Source organism: Caretta caretta, chromosome 6 (genome assembly GCF_965140235.1).
Source record: "Caretta caretta isolate rCarCar2 chromosome 6, rCarCar1.hap1, whole genome shotgun sequence".
Taxonomy (NCBI): domain Eukaryota; kingdom Metazoa; phylum Chordata; order Testudines; family Cheloniidae; genus Caretta; species Caretta caretta.
In genome coordinates, this window is record NC_134211.1 from 23,850,274 (window position 1) to 23,866,528 (window position 16,255).

Here is a 16,255-nt window from a genome sequence, read left to right on the forward strand (position 1 = left end):
TCCTGTACTGCATGCCTAAAACACACAGTATAGTGCCTGGGCAGCTGGGGTGCTGTGACCACATTATGACCGGTGTAGTGAACAAACATGTCTCATCTACCTTCTACTCCCCCTATTTATTTGATCCACTTGCTTTCTCTCATCATATACTTTGATTTAAAGTTATTTGGGGGCAGGGACTGTTTTTTTCCTCATATGCGTGCAATAGTGCCTAGACAATGAGGCTTTGTTCCCTAATTGGGACTTTTAGGTACTACCATATAGAATGAACATTCATCAAAGAGATTGGTCCAAGCTGCAACGTTCAGGTTTGGATCTGAACTCCCCCGAAATCTGGAGATATGCCCATACAAACCTCTAATTACAAGCACTGAAGACTCTAGACCAACTTTCCAGGCTTGGCCAAGATGTGCTTGTTGTAGGAATTAGGGTTGAGAGAGGAAGGTGGCTGTTAATTACAGCTATTTGAGAATTTTCCAACAGAACAGTCTCTCCATAAAATTTGATAAAATTGAAACGTTTTGTTTCAGCTTGATTGCTTTGACTTTTCCATTTTATAATTTATAACATAAGAGTTAAATAAATAAAGTTGAAAGAAATGTTTTGATAAGGTTGACATGTTTTGGGGTGTTTTGTACATATTTCTGAGATTGACAAATCTGGCACAAAACCAAAATTCAAAATCTCAAATTTTCCCACAAGACAGAATTTCCATTTTTTGATCAGTTCTACTCGTTACCTTTCTGCTTTGCTGATCTTGAATCTGAACCACCACCTAGATTAATTTAGAGCAGCCCCCTGGCTGCTCTAAATTACATCTCTAAGAAAAGTTCCATATGAATTACTAAAATGCAGCATGCTCTGGCCATGACCCCTGCCACCATCAGCCACGCTTCTGACCAACTCAGGAATGCCTCCTACTCCTGGGTAGGAGGGATGCAGAGGCAGAAATGCAATCCCCAGCTGCCTTGTTTGTGTGAATGGGAGGGAGCTCAGGACAGGATCTGGTCCTGTGGGCCCAAATTCTGCCTTCAGTTACACTGGTGCAACTTCCATGGAAGTCCATCAGAGCCAACCCTATTCAAGCGAAGGCAGGATTGGGCCTTGTGTGATTCAGGGGCAAATTACTATTTTTATGCCATGAATTACTTTCTTTATGTAAATAGTGAACGCACCACACAGGAGCCATGAAACCAGCATGTGAGGGGAACAGACTCTGGAGCCTGTTGTCATTTGACTGCATCGATTTAGAAGGGATGGGGAAAGATAAAATGAAGGCAAGGCTGGGAGAGAGATGAGAGTCAAGATATCCGTTCTCAAGGCCCTCTGTGAGGGCCCACCAAACCCAAAAGCCAGCCCTCAGAGTCAGCATACATTTGGGCCCCTTGGAGAGCTAACATCATCATGTGATGTTGTAGAGGGAGTGTCATGCTGTGATGGAAGGCCCCACCCCCATGCCACCGTAGTGGGCACAGAACCACCAGCCAGCCAAGAGATCTGCAAAAATAGCAGTCATTTCCTTTGTGCCGTTGGATGTGGCCTGACAGCCTCCAGCTTAAAGAGGGATTACATTTTAAAAGCTGAGGTTTTGCTAATACTTATGAAATCAAGGAGACTCCCTCCCCTTTTCTGCCTCCTTACAAGGACAGGGAAGGATTTTTTTTTTAACTTTTTCCTCTCCAAACATGTACTGATCAGCTGGCCAAATCAGGATTTCACACTATTACAGTTACTTAGATTGCAGGGGATCGTATTTTGTTTATACATTTGTGCAGTCCTGGCCTTTAGGTGCTTCCATGCTGCAAACCACCACCACCACCAGCTGGGAAGGACTGAGGTTCCCCTTTACATCCACAAGAAGTTGATCATGGGAGATACGTCCAGGGCACTTTTACAGAGAAACCAGCACTGGGAGTAGCAGGGGCAAAGTTATGGAGGAAAGTTCATTTTATAGGAACCTAAGATGCATAACTGTGCTAGTTACAGCTTTGATTACACCAGGCATCACAATCATTGCAGGCCAGACCATTGTAGTCACACTTCTGGTATAAACCCCTAGCACCAATAGGCAGAGCTGCTATTAAGGTGCAAATCATGGCTGACAACACTCCTGACTGTCTGCACTAGGAGTTTGCCCTAGTATAGTTATACTGGTAGCTAAAATCCCCAGTATAGCCAACACCCTCATTTCAAGCTGAATTTATATATATTCTCTCTCTCCCCCGTCTGCCTAGTTTCAGCCTTGTAGCACGTTCCAGCAGCAAAGTGATGGGGTTTAATTCTGTACTGCCTTGTAATTGTGAAGGCAGCCCTTTATACCTGGTTAAAGTCCACGCACCACACTGCGAGTTGAACGTTTCAAACCAACAATGGCCTTCTCTCGTCAATGAAAATTCATGAAGGTTTTTTAGGTTGTTCTCAGAAAATTTAAACCAAATGAGTTTGTCATAAAATGGGTTGGGTTTCCTCCCTCTTCCCCCCCCCCCACCTTTTTTCCTTCTTCCACACCTTTTTCCAGTGGTAAATTTAAAAAAAAACAAAACCAAAAAAAGGCAGCGGGGGGCAGGGGAAGGAAGAACACTCTGAAAATGTTTGAAATCAAAGAGTTTGGATTTAAAAAGTGTGAAAAATTCAACTAGATGAAAAGTCATTGACTTCTGAAATCTGAGGAAGATGATTTCAAAAATGTTATAGAAAAAAATTAACCATGATTTCCAATCAGTTCTAGCACGACGCTATCCAGATCAGAATTCTCCATACAGCTGGCTGAGATGAGGACATCATGGCAGGCACTCTGTTCTGAACCAGAGTTGCGTGAGCTGGGGATGAGGACGCTGGGCATCCTATTTGCAGTGGTAGGTGGCTTTGGGTCAGAAAACAAGGAATAGGGAGATGGTAAGAAAAGTCCAATGGGGCAAGGGTCCTAGGGGATTGTGGGAAGGCATTGCAGGGCTAGTGGCCCTCTGTTGTGGTACTGGCTTGCTGCATCTGTACTGGATGTCATGAGAGGGAGTAACTCAATGTCTTCCCTCTGCCTCCAGATGTGTTAGCTCTCTCAGGTGATGCCACCCCTGCACATAAATGACTGGTGGGCACGTCTGGAGGGGGGGGTCAGAGTAACAGGGACACTCATGCTTCAGCTCATGCTAAATCGCTAGAGAGGACAAACGCTTGGGAGACGAGATTCGCCTAGTGCTGGGGCTCAGTTGGTGCTAGCAGGGGGTGGAGCAGAAGAGACCAATCACAGATACTTTTCCCAAAGCTTCATGCCAATGCTCTGCACTAGCATGCCTGGCCACTGCCCTACCAGTGCCAGAGCAATGGCGGGGAAGCTCCTTAGTGGCAATAGGGCTGTCACACAAGGCATTGGAGAATGAGGTCCATGATCCCGCCCACTTCACCGCAGCAAAAAACACCCTTGGGAGAGTCCAAAACAAATGATTCACAGACGTTAACCTGTTCTCAGGACATCTGAGGTAACAGCCAGATGGTGACATGGGCTTGCAAAACCTGGTCAATCGAGTTGAGGGTTTGACACCCTAGAGCGGAACCTTCCGTGTTCAGGAGATTTGGACCTATGCAGGGTCAGCCTTAGGGAAAATGGCATCCTGAGCGAATTTGTATTTTGGTGCTCCTGGCCCCTGTGGGTGTGGCACCCCCCGTTTTTCCCTGGCCTCCATGGGCTCCTCAGGTTCCCCACCCCCTTCACTCCTAACCCCTGCACTGTGCTCCCTTTGCCCCAACCCCTACACTCCCCTCCTGTGCCCCTAATCCCTGCACCCTCCTTCACGCCTAATCCCTGCCCCCCCTCCTGCACCCACGTGGGGAAACTGATCTGGATGCATGGAGCAGCTGGCATTGCTGCTCGCTCCCCCCGCCCCACCCCCCAACACTGCTCCTCCGCATCCCACTAGGGGGTTGTGAGGGAGGGGAGCGAGGAGCAGTGTCAGGGCTCCCTGCATCCAGATGACTTTCCCTACCTGGGATTAGGGTTGCCAACCCTCCCAGTTTCTCTGGGAGTCTCCCAGAATCGGGCTCTATTTGCCAGAGGCTACTGAAGCTGGGAGATTTTAGGCACTAACAGGCCAATGGCACAGCAGGGCTAAGGCAGGCTCCCTGCCTGCCATGGCCCTGCACCACTCCCAGAAGCGGCCGGCACATTCCTGCGGTCCCTGAGGGGGAGCCTGGGGACTCCGTGCACTGCCCCCGCCCCCAGAGCCAACTCCACAGCTCCCATTGTCCAGGAACTGGAGCCAAGGGGAGCTGTGGGGGCAGAGCCTGCAGGCAAGGGCAGCGCATGTAGTCCCCCCCACCCCGGGGCTGCAGAGACATGCTGGCTACTTCTGGGAGCAGCACAGGGCCAGGGCAGACAGGGAGCCTGTCTTAGCCCTGCTGCACCGCCGACCGGGAGCCGCCTGAGGTAAGTGCCTCCCGGCCAGAGCCCTCCCCCCAACCCCCTGCCCCAGCCTTGAGCCCCCTCCTGCACCCAAACTCCCTCCCAGAGCTTGCACCCCGCAGCTCCTCCTGCACCCCAAGGCTCAGCCCAGAGCCCGCACCCCATCCCGCACCTCAACCCCCTGCCCCAGCCCGGTAAAAGTGACTGAGGGTGGGGGAGAGTGAGCGATGGAGGGTAGGGGGCAGGGCAAGGGTGTTTGGGTTTGTGTGATTAGACAGTTGGCAACCCTACCTGGGCTGTGTAAGGGGAGGACAGGAGAGCAGCAGCCCAGGTAGGGTTGCCAACTGTCTAATCACACTTGGGGGGGGTAGGGATGGGGGTGAGGGGAGCTATGGTGGGCCTCAAGAAATAACTCCATGGGCCACATGCGGCCTGCGTGTTTGAGACCCCTGATTTAAAGGAATTACTTCTCAACCTGAACCGTGGTTACCCTGAACTACGGGGGAGTGGCCCAGTTGCAGTCAACAGCGTAGCTGCATCAGTGCAAGGACTTAGAATTGTCAGGCAGGGCTGTTGCCTACATCAGCTGGAAGCCAGCACTATTTGGGGCTTATAGCACCGTACTTTAGCTACACTAGTTTGTGCCACTGCAGCTATACTAGGGCTGAAATCAGGGCAAACAACGTTAAAGAAAGGTCCATCAGTTCCCCTGAAGTTGTTCTCTAGTCTTCACTGTGCTCTGAAGTCTCCAAAATAAGGGCCCGGTCTTGCACCGTTTCAGTCAATAGGGAGTGTTGCCATTGACTTGAATAGATGTAAAGTAGAGTCCTAGAAGAGCAGGCCAGCCCAGCATGGGGAGGTGTCAGAGTAAGCAGTGCTCTGGGTTTCCTCTTACTGTAGCTCAGTGAATGCTAGCTCACATGGCACATCAGCCAGGAATGGCCCCACTGGAGTGCAGTTCCCTTTAGGGCTGGCTGGCTGGCTGGCAACCTTTAAGGGCCCACAACAAAGCTCATTGAAGTCAGGGGAAAAGACCTTCCTTGACTACAATGGACTTTGATTCAGGCTCTAGAAGAGCCAACTCTCCCAGTTAACTGGGAGGTTTTCAGTGTACTTCAGTCTACAGATACAGGCGGGGGGCTCACTTTTCCAGCCTAGCAGCAGGCCTTGGAATGGAATCACAAGGCTATATAAGAGCTTCACCATGCTGGAGGCAAGTGGCAAGCCACCCGTACCATTGCAAGGCAATGCGCAGGCTGAAAGAGGATGTGCCACACAGCTGATCTGCAGAATGCCGGTCCAAACCCTTTGTATGCAACGCAGAGGGGCCACTCTAATCCAATGGCAGTAATTCGCTTGCTGGAGTGTCCATGCTAGCCTCATCCTTCAAGGGCACCTAGCCCTAGCTTAAGGGCCAGCTGTCAGTTTGGTAGCTTTGTCTGAGAAAGTTGGGGATCAGAGGAGCGATTTATTTCCCCTGTAAATAAAGGCCACCTGAGAACATTTTTATCTGTTAATTAAGTTGGGGAGGGGGAAGAGACCCTAAAACCTTGGGATCCCCATGCCCAAATCATAATATAGGATTCCCCCTGCTCACTGTTGCAGAGCAAAGCAAATCCTTCCTCCCTCCACTCACCAGGGTCTCTGCCCACATACAAGTTGGGGGTGGGGAAGCTTCTCTCTCACCCCCACAAAAGAGCAATCAGTTTAACCATGTGCATGTCTGAGACTGGCTTTAAATCTCGTCGCCCATTTGTACCCCTGGGTGAACCTCAATAGCCAAGTTATTGGCCTTCCCCCCCGCCTCAAATCTCAGATTTGTCATGTTCAATGCTGAAAGTGTCTGCCACCCTCCAGCCTGTCCCGTCTCTGCTCTGCGTTTTCCAAGATAGCCACGGAAATGCAGCATGGTGCCCTGGTCCTCAGCCCATACTGATGGATTTGCAAAACGCCACTAAAATGGATACAAAATCTCACCCCACATTGCCCAGGCATAGGCAGAAGCAGCTTCCGCCAATACTTGTATTGTTGCTGGCTGCAACGCTTGCACTGATTTCCAATTATTCGTTTTGCAGTCGCACTGAGAGGCCCCAACTAAGATAAGGGCCCAGTGGTAGGAGTTGTACAGACCTCTAAAGAAAGAGCCCCTGCCCCAGGAAACCCTCAGTGTCATCTGACAAGACAAAGTGGGGGAGGAGAAACTGAGGTGAAGTGACTTACCCAAGGTCACACAGCAGGGCAGTAGCAGAGTCAGGAATAGCATCTAGGGCTCCTGTATCCCAGGCCCCAGCCCTGACTATCCAACCACAGGGCCTCTAAGTGCTGCTGCCTAAGGGTCTCTCAGAACATCCTTCACCGAGCAATGGTGGAGCTGATGGCACAGTGGGGAATGTTTTTAGTGAGAGGCCGTATGGTTACTATGCCGGGGGATGGCTGCGTTGTTTATTGACTACCCAGAAAACAGGAATTAGATGCACCCGTTATGTTACCCTGACAGGCCAGCCTCAACTAGTGCAGAGTTCAGGCCGTTGAGGGTTAAGTCTGCTGCTGCCCGTCCCTTGACTCACCAAGCTTTTCCCTGGCACTACAGCACACCTGCGGCCTCTGACCAGCTCCAGGGTAGGCACTGCCCTCCCACTATGGGACCTAGACGCGATGGGCCAGATTCACAGACTGTAATTGACTCCAACCATGCTCAACCAGTTTGCATTAGCGGAGAGAATTTGGCCCAGGGTCTGAAGCTGGCTTGACAGCATTTGCAGCAACCATGGCATCATCAAGAACTGAGCATTTGAGGGAGGAGGAAGGCAGAGAGCCAGCAGGGAAGTGGCCAAGCCAAGCATTGCATAACAGTGGTATGTGTTTTTGTGCACATGCCTGACATACCCTGTGCTCTAGTTGGCCTTGGAGACTGCGGTCCCCACCCCGAAGGGGTTAATATGTAACTCCACACACTGTCCTAGCGGGTGCATGATGACATCAATACATACATATATGTGTTCAGTACAAACATGTGAAGTCAGTGTCGTTGGAGGGGGCTGCAGTTGTCACATCTTAGCCAACTCCTGGATGTTTGCACAACATGAGAACCGCCCCATTCCAATAGCTGCCAGTTACACAAGCCTTTCGCTCAGCCAACAAGCTTTCCCTGTTCTCTGGCCCAGGGTATGTGCTTTCCCTGCACACACAGGTGCCAGAACAAGAGGAGGAATCACATGTGAACAGCATAAGGGGGTGTGGGCTCCTCAGCATAATGTAAACAATGATGGGAAGGATGTTAAATGCTGGAGGCTGGGGCTATACTCAGTCTGTGCCAGGTGAGCAAAAATCAATGTCACATTCTTCCCTGAGCATTCCAAGGCTGGCGGCCTTTCAAGGTGTGCACAGAAACCCAGAGCAGGTTCTGTTCCTCGTGTGCACATTGAACAGGCTGAGGGGGCCCTCTGTCTGTTCAACAGAGAACAGCTGTCTGGTTGGTGCTTCTCCACCAGTGACAAGCCCACACTGGAGTTTTAACCTCATCCTCCCGCCAGGGCAGAGTCTCTGCAGAGAAACATGCAGGTCATTCTATGGCACCGTACAGCCAGTGAGAGTGGAGTAGGTCCACACAGGAACTCAGTGGAAATCAGCTGACAGTAGAAAACACTCCACTGAAAACAGGAACGGAACATCGTTTTTAACTGGTGGAACTGGCCAAAGTTTCTCAGTCAAAGTGCCTCCGAGGTGGCTCCACCCCCCTCCAGGTAATTTCAAAACAATGTACATAAAAAACCAAAAGCCTTTCAAAGGTTTGAAATTCTGTGTCTCTCCCTATTATCTGTGCCACTGAGTGCAATAGAGGCCATGTCTTCACTGCCAAATAAGGCAGGTTTTTACAAAGAGATCACTAACTTGGGTCAGCTCTTATCTTGATGCTGGTAGTTGAGATAAACCCCAGGTGGAGGGAGCATACTGTTGACCTTGACTAGCTACATCAAGGTAAGAACTACCTGTGTCTTGTTTCCTCTAGGATTTTACAGCAAGATAGTTAACTTGCATTGTTTATCTTGCTGTAAAACACACCTTTTTTGGCAGTGAAGACATAGCCAAATGGGCTGGGCTTGTCTTCACTAGGAAAAAAGTATGTTTAACTCAAGTTAAAATCCTAGCAAGGACAAGGTATCTTGTAGCTCTCACAAGAGTTAGCAGGTTAAGATAAATTAAAAACGTCTTGTTTTTGCTAGAAGTGTCATAGCCATGTCAGTCCTAGGATATTAGGGACAAAGTGGGTGAAGTAATATCTTTCATTGGACCAACTTCTGTTGGTGAGAGAGACAAGCTTTCAAGCCACACAGTGCTCTTCTTCAGGTCTGTGGTCTATGTAGCTCAAAAGCTTGTCTCTTTCACCAACAGAAGCTGGTGCAATAAAAGATATTTCCTCACCCACTTTGTTTTTGCTAGGTGTTTAACTCCAGTTAGCTAAAGATAAAGATAAAAACCCCAGAGACCCAGCAAACAAACAGAAGTTGAAAAAAGATGTTTGGTTGACTTTTTTTGTGGCGAAAAAAGGAATTTCCAACCAGCTCTAATAACTGGGTAGCAATTTTCATCTGTACTAAACAAATGATAAGGCCTGTTCATATTATTTATAAGGGTAGCACCTAGAGGCCTCAGCAGACATCAGACCCCACTGTGGTAGGCATTCTGTAAACACGTTGTAAGAGACAGTCCCTGCCCCAAAGAAGTTACTATCTAAGCTGACAAAGGGGGAAAGAAGCACAGAGTGGTAAAATGACTTGCCCTTTCACATAGCAGGTTAATGACAGAACCTGGAATAAAACCCAGGACCCTTAGTCTAAGGCCCTGTTTACTAGACCACACTGCCTTTTAAGTACAAGGGCTTAAATTATTATTTCTTTCAATGCATAGATTTTCCCTCCCCCTCTGCCTTAGTTCTGGGCACTTTGATACAGTTTAAGATACAATAGCCACACAGTTCCACTCCAGACATAACGGGAATCTCCTGCAGCAGGCCTGCTAAGAGATAGAGCAAATCTGGGAAGGTTAGCAAATCTAGGGTCTGGCAGACCAAGGGTCAGAAGCAAGTTCCAAAGGCAAGATGGCTTTATTGGGAATGCCCTGTTAGCAGGCCTCTCATTTAAATTGAAGGGAACCACCTTGAGCACCTCCACTGAGAGGTGGGGGCCTAGCCACCCCTACCTCACACTTAGACCACTGATGAAGCCCTGTAAACAGCTCTGGAGAGCAACCTCTCTTCTGTACTTCTCTTAACAGCACACTCAGGCAGTGTAGTGCTGCCAGTTTAAGGGGCATGACCTTAATTTAGGGTCCCCCCAGACAGGGACATGCGGTTAATGCAAAACACATGAATTCTACACTGAGGGATCCTTTGCATTAACACCACATCACTTTTCTCACTAAAGATATGGACCTGCGAGCAGAGATACTGGAATCCACAACGGACACATGTATGCATATGTCATGTAGCTGTTCCAGGGCAGATAATCTGTGCTCCAGATCTCCCTAGTGGCACACTTTCCACCAGAGATCTGTGTGTAGCAAGTCCTTTCCAACCCTCACACGTCTGTGTATAGGGCAGCCAGGACCCTAGAGGCCTATGCGCTACTTCCTTCTCACTTAAACCCCATTGTGAGGGCTGAAGGGATACATAGGTCTTGTTCTGACCCTCTGTGCCAATGTCACCCCTTGAATATGAGTTGGTCACACAGCAAAGGTACCCGGCTAGGCCGTGGTATGTCCAGAGCCTCATGCGTCTCAACACACCAGCTGGAGATCCAAAGGTGAGGATGGAGCGGGGCATGCTGAACATTCAAAATGAAAGTGATGGAATTGCTCCTACAGAGGCATTTCGCCTGACCCAGTACTCTACAACCAGAAGAAGGGATGGTTCAGCTGTTACTGGCCTGGCCTGAGAAACCCGGGTTCAGTTCTGTGCTCTTGGGCAAGTCACTTAGGCCCAGATCTTCAATGGCATTTAGGTGCCTAAATACTTTTGAGGATTTGGGTGTATGCTCTCTGTGCCTCAGTTTCCCATCTGTAAAATGGGGATAAAAAGCACTTGCCTACAGCACAGGCATCTTGGGAGGATAAATACAGTAAGAATTATGAAGTGCTCAGATGCTATGCTAATGAGGAGCACATAAATACCCTGGATAGAATGACTCAAGTTACCATTACGAATGAGATGTCCTCAAACCACTCCGCACCCCTGCGTGGCTCTGGCTTTAAGAGCCACAGTCTGTTCCATCAGCCACAGCTCACCTACAGAGTTATAATGGGTTCTACTTTTCTGTTATCAGGTGTGTCTTGGCCTCACTTTCCCCTCCGATCCGCATTCTTCCTCTCGGGGCAGGGGCAATTTGGGTCTTTTAGACTTTGGCTCTCTGGATAAAGCAAAACTTCCCTCCTTTTGCAGAAGTCCAAAGAGTACGAAACAATTCAAAATGGTCCTTTTGCCCTCACTGTGCTCAACCTTGCAAAGCCTGGCAATTGCTGCCGCGATCAGTAATAAAAGCATTGGGAGAAGCAGCTCCTGCCTACCTGGGCACTATGGGGGTCGGTTTCTCATTCATTTTAGGTTTGTTTGGTTTTTTTAAACATAGACATTTGAGGCACTGTTGGAGGGGAGCATAACTAGGCTCGGGTGCCACAGGAGGCACAAGGGCAAAGTCTGAGGCCTTTCAGTCCATCAGGAAGTGGCCCTAGGACTATGTCTATACTGGGGATTTGTCCAGATTCCAGCAACTGGTGGACATCATCACACCCGTGCAGATGCATGGGGTAGACAAGGAAAGCTGTGATTTTCACTGGTGGATCTTACTCACAGTCTATATTAGGCCTAGTAACACACACTTTAATGCAGCTTATTGTGTGGTTAGAACAGAATAAAATGAAAAAAAAAAAAAAAGGTTTGCAGCATTGATATATTTGGTAGTTCCCACCCCTGTAAACCTCTTCCCCCAACTAGCACTCCCATGAGCAATTACACCAGACAAGGGGATTGTTCCTGAAGCAACCAAACAAATTAGAATCTGAGGGAAGAAGTCATATGCATGAAGTCATGTGCACAAGTCCATGGGGCCAGATGCGTTGCATCCAAGAGTGCTAAAGGAGTTGGTGGATGTGATTGCAGAGCCATTGGCCATTATCTTTGAAAACTCATGGCGATCAGGGGAAGTCCCGGACGACTGGAAAAAGGCTAATGTAGTGCCCATCTTTAAAAAAGGGAAGGAGGAGGATCCTGGGAACTACAGGCCAGTCAGCCTCATCTCAGTCCCTGGAAAAATCATGGAACAGGTCCTCAAGGAATCAATTCTGAAGCACTTAGAGGAGAGGAAAGTGATCAGGAACAGTCAGCATGGATTCACCAAGGGCAATTCATGCCTGACTAATCTAATTGCCTTCTATGACGAGATAACTGTGGATGAAGGGAAAGCAGTGGACATGTTGTTCCTTGACTTTAGCAAAGCTTTTGACACTGTCTCCCACAGTATTCTTGCCAGCAAGTTAAAGACGTATGGGCTGGATGAATGGACTATAAGGTGGATAGAAAGCTGGCTAGATTGTCGGGCTCAACGGGTAGTGACCAATGGCTCCATGTCTAGTTGGAAGCCAGTATCACGTGGAGTGCCCCAAGGGTCGGTCCTGGGGCCGGTTTTGTTCAATATCTTCATAAATGATCTGGAGAATGGTGTGGATTGCACTGTCAACAAGTTTGCGGATGACACTAAACTGGGAGGAGAGGTAGATACGCTGGAGGGTAGGGATAGGATACAGAGGGACCCAGACAAATTGGAGGATTGGGCCAAAAGAAATCTGATGAGGTTCAACAAGGACAAGTGCAGAGTCCTGCACTTAGGACGGAAGAATCCAATGCACCGCTACAGACTAGGGACCGAATGGCTCGGCAGCAGTTCTGCAGAAAAGGACCTAGGGGTTACAGTGGACGAGAAACTGGATATGAGTCAACAGTGTGCCCTTGTTGCCAAGAAGGCCAATGGCATTTTGGGATGTATAAGTAGGGGCATTGCCAGCAGATCGAGAGACGTGATCGTTCCCCTCTATTCGACACTGGTGAGGCCTCATCTGGAGTACTGTGTCCAGTTTTGGGCCCCACACTACAAGAAGGATGTGGAAAAGTTGGAAAGAGTCCAGCAAAGGGCAACAAAACTGATTAGGGGACTGGAAAACATGAGTTATGAGGAGAGGCTGAGGGAACTGGGGATGTTTAGTCTATGGAAGAGAAGAATGAGTGGGGATTTGATAGCTGCTTTTAACTACCTGAAAGGGGGTTCCAAAGCGGATGGCTCTAGACTGTTCTCAGTGGTAGCAGATGACAGAACAAGGAGTAATGGTCTCAAATTGCAGTGGGGGAGATTTAGGTTGGATATTAGGAAAACCTTTTCCACTAGGAGGGTGGTGAAACACTGGAATGCGTTACCTAGGGAGGTGGTGGAATCTCCTTCCTTAGAAGTTTTTAAGGTCAGGCTTGACAAAGCCCTGGCTGGGATGATTTAATTGGGGATCGGTCCTGCTTTGAGCAAGGGGTTGGACTAGATGACCTCCTGAGGTCCCTTCCAACCCTGATATTCTATGAAACTGTGAAAGAAGACACAGAGTAACTTGGTGGATAGCAGGTAGTCCCTGGGCTCTTCTTTGTCATGTAAAGTGAGTCAAGCCACCCTACAGAAGGTAGCTGCAGGAAGAGGCAGCTGTCCTGCTAGCTGTTAGACTGGGGCAGAATTCACTGACGCATCCTATTAGTGGTGAGTTCTCAACTGCATATTCTTAGGAGTTTGGTGCAGGGCTGGAACATCACAAAAGGTTCAACTGGGACATTAGAACACCGCTTTGGGCAATCAGTGTGGCAAGGGCACATTGTGACTGAAGTAACAGGGCCTTGCCTGCCCCTGGTAAGCCTGTATATGAGATAGGCCAGGCAGGTGAGGTAACAGATTTGATTAGACCAGTTTCTGTGGGCGAGAGAGACAAGCTTACAAGCCACACAGAGGTCTTCCTTAGGTCTGGGAGAGGTGCTCACTTCTCAGGCACTTCCCTCTGGGCATAGGTCACTAACTCAAACACAGACCAGTCCCTCTGCTCACCATGTGCTATAGCTCCCAGATGATTTTCCCCCTGACTTCTCTCAGTGCTGCAGGGAGGGCACTAACTTCAGCACAACCCACCTGTTTTCTGTAGCTCCTCTCCAACTGAGCCACTTGCTAAGGTGTGCTGGCTTTTGTAATCATTCCATCCCTGCCCAGCTGGGTCTGATAATTGACCAGGGTTGGCTGGCCCCAGGCCCCCTTACCCCCTTTGCCTGGCCATTAAAGGGCTGACCACCCTGTTACACCAGAGTTGTAATTAATGCTAACAAAAATGTTAGAAGGGATATTAATTAAACCTAATTTTTCTGGGCTAAAGTTAATCCAGAACTAGTAGAGCTCAGCAGTCACAGATTTCAAGGCCAGAAGGGACCATTGTGATTAGCTCACCTGATCTCTAGGGTAAGACCTAAACTGTGGGGAAGGTTATTCTAGCTCTGCCTCCTTTGTGATTCTTACACCTTCTCCTGAAACATCTGTCTGAGAAAGGATACTGGCATGGCTGGAGCCTGGACCTCAGGTCTGATCCAGGCTGGCAAATCCTTCGTACGGAAAACACCAAACGCAGTGTAGATGTTACTGCAAACAAATAACAAATCTGATGACTACCATTACCACTACTACTAATCCACCCTCTCAGGCCCCAACAGTTTATGCATAGAGAAAAGATGAGAAGCCAGTTCACTATTCCCTGTAGTTCATTAAAACACCATCCTTCGTCTTTCAGACAAGACGATCCGTCGCAGAAAGAGACGATCATAACTCATTCGTTGCACTTGTTAAATGGAAGGAAAAGCTTGGTTTGGGTTAGTTCCAATGCTGTGTCAGCTTGTATTTTATCTGAACTGTTTCATTCATTCCCTATACAAAGTATGCCTGTCACCCGGTACTTAAAGCCCAAACCTAAAGATGAAGACAGCTGCGGAGGTAGCGGTATTCCTGCAAGAGTTCATAGACTGTAATGCAATAAGATTTCTGAACGGAAAGCATCCTGCAGTGCAATCTGTGGCTCTACAAATCCCAAAGCATAACAGCCCATATCTGCTAGTAGTGTTCCTCTCAACTGTCTCTCCTTCCATTCCATCCCACAGTTACCTACGTTCCAGACCAACCTGGTGTCTCCTCACTTTTGTTGTGGTAAATGGATTACATCAGAAATGCAGAACTCCGAGGTTATAGTCATTCATATTAAAGGAAGGGATTCATGCAGGACGCAGCCGTCAGTGTCCTGCATGAATGATTTATTTATGCGCCTCATTTTGGATCTTTGTCACACACTGCGTTCTATGTTTGGGCCTTGGCAGGCAGAGGGGTATGACTTGGGGGGGTATAGTTCTGCCCTGGCTGGATAAAGAATATTGGGTTAGAACCTTGAGTCCAGCTGAGCTGAGCTTGGTGCAGGGCTCCAGGAGGAGAGTAAAGGTGATGTTCCTCCACCTCTCAGCTCCCCTGATCCTAGGCAAAGATGAGGGGGGGCCAGTTCATTCCCTGGCTTAAGCTGGAACAGCTTCAGGGCTGCTTTAATTTACACTGGCTGGTAACAGCCCACTCGATTGCAGCCTAGGATAGTTAGAGTGCAAGTCACTCTCACCACACTCCCAGCTGATCCTTGTCATGCCCTCAGAATGCTCCCTACTCCAAGGACACCAGAAACATGTGACTACATTAGACAGGATAAAAAGGATGAAGGCTATAAACCCCCAGGCTTTGCTTCAGGGAATGAGCCAACTAGGAAATGGCAGAGGTCAGGGAAGCAACATGAGCTCTGGGCAGATTGTTCCATAACTGTTCACTACAGGGATTCTTACACCTTCCTCTGAGGCATCTCATGCTGCCTTAGGCTGTCAGAGACCAGAGCTGTGTGAATAAGGACTTTACACGTGAAATGTTAACAGTGGCACAGCTGTATTGGTGTCGTACTTCAGTGTAGATGCTACCTGTGCTGATGGGAGGAGTACTCCCTGAGAGGAGGTGGCTAGCACTGTGTACACCCAGGGTTAGGTGGGCTTAACTACACCACTCAGGAGAATGAATTTTTCACACCCCTGAGAGATGTAGTTAAGCCGACTTAATTTTCTAGTGCAGTGGTTCTCAAACTGTGGGTCGGATCCCTGGGGTCGCCAGGGCTGGCTCAGACTTGTTGGGGATGGGGCCAAAGCCTGAGCCCCACCGCCTGGGACTGAAGCCAAAGCCCAAGGGGCTTCAGGGGCTCAGGTTACAGGCCCCCTGCTTGGGGCTGAAGCCCTTGGCCTTCAGCTTTGCCCCCACCCCCTGCCTGGGATGGTGGGGCTCAGGCTATGGCCCTGCCACCCGGGGCAGCTGAGCTCAGGCTTTGGTCCCCCCTCCTGGGGTCATGTAGTAATTTTTGTTGTCAGAAGGGGATGGCAGTGCAATGAAGTTGGAGAACCCCTGTTTGAGTGTAACCCAAGCCTAACACATTTTTCAGTTTTTCTGGCTGTTTTGAATGTTGTTTTTAAAAAGCATTTGGGGTTGACTGGAGACAAGACAATATTTTGGCAAGCCAAAAAGGAAAAAAAAGGAAAAAAGAATCATATTGGGTCCAAGGCAACACTTTGTTCGACCCAAAGTGAAATGTCTTGTTTTGTTTCTGAGCTTTTTTTAAAGGGTTTAAAATAAATTAAAAAAACCACCTGAAGTAAATATTGACATAAAAAGACATTTCAAATAGAAAAAAAATCAAACGGTTTGTTTGGAAAATGTTGAAATGAAATGC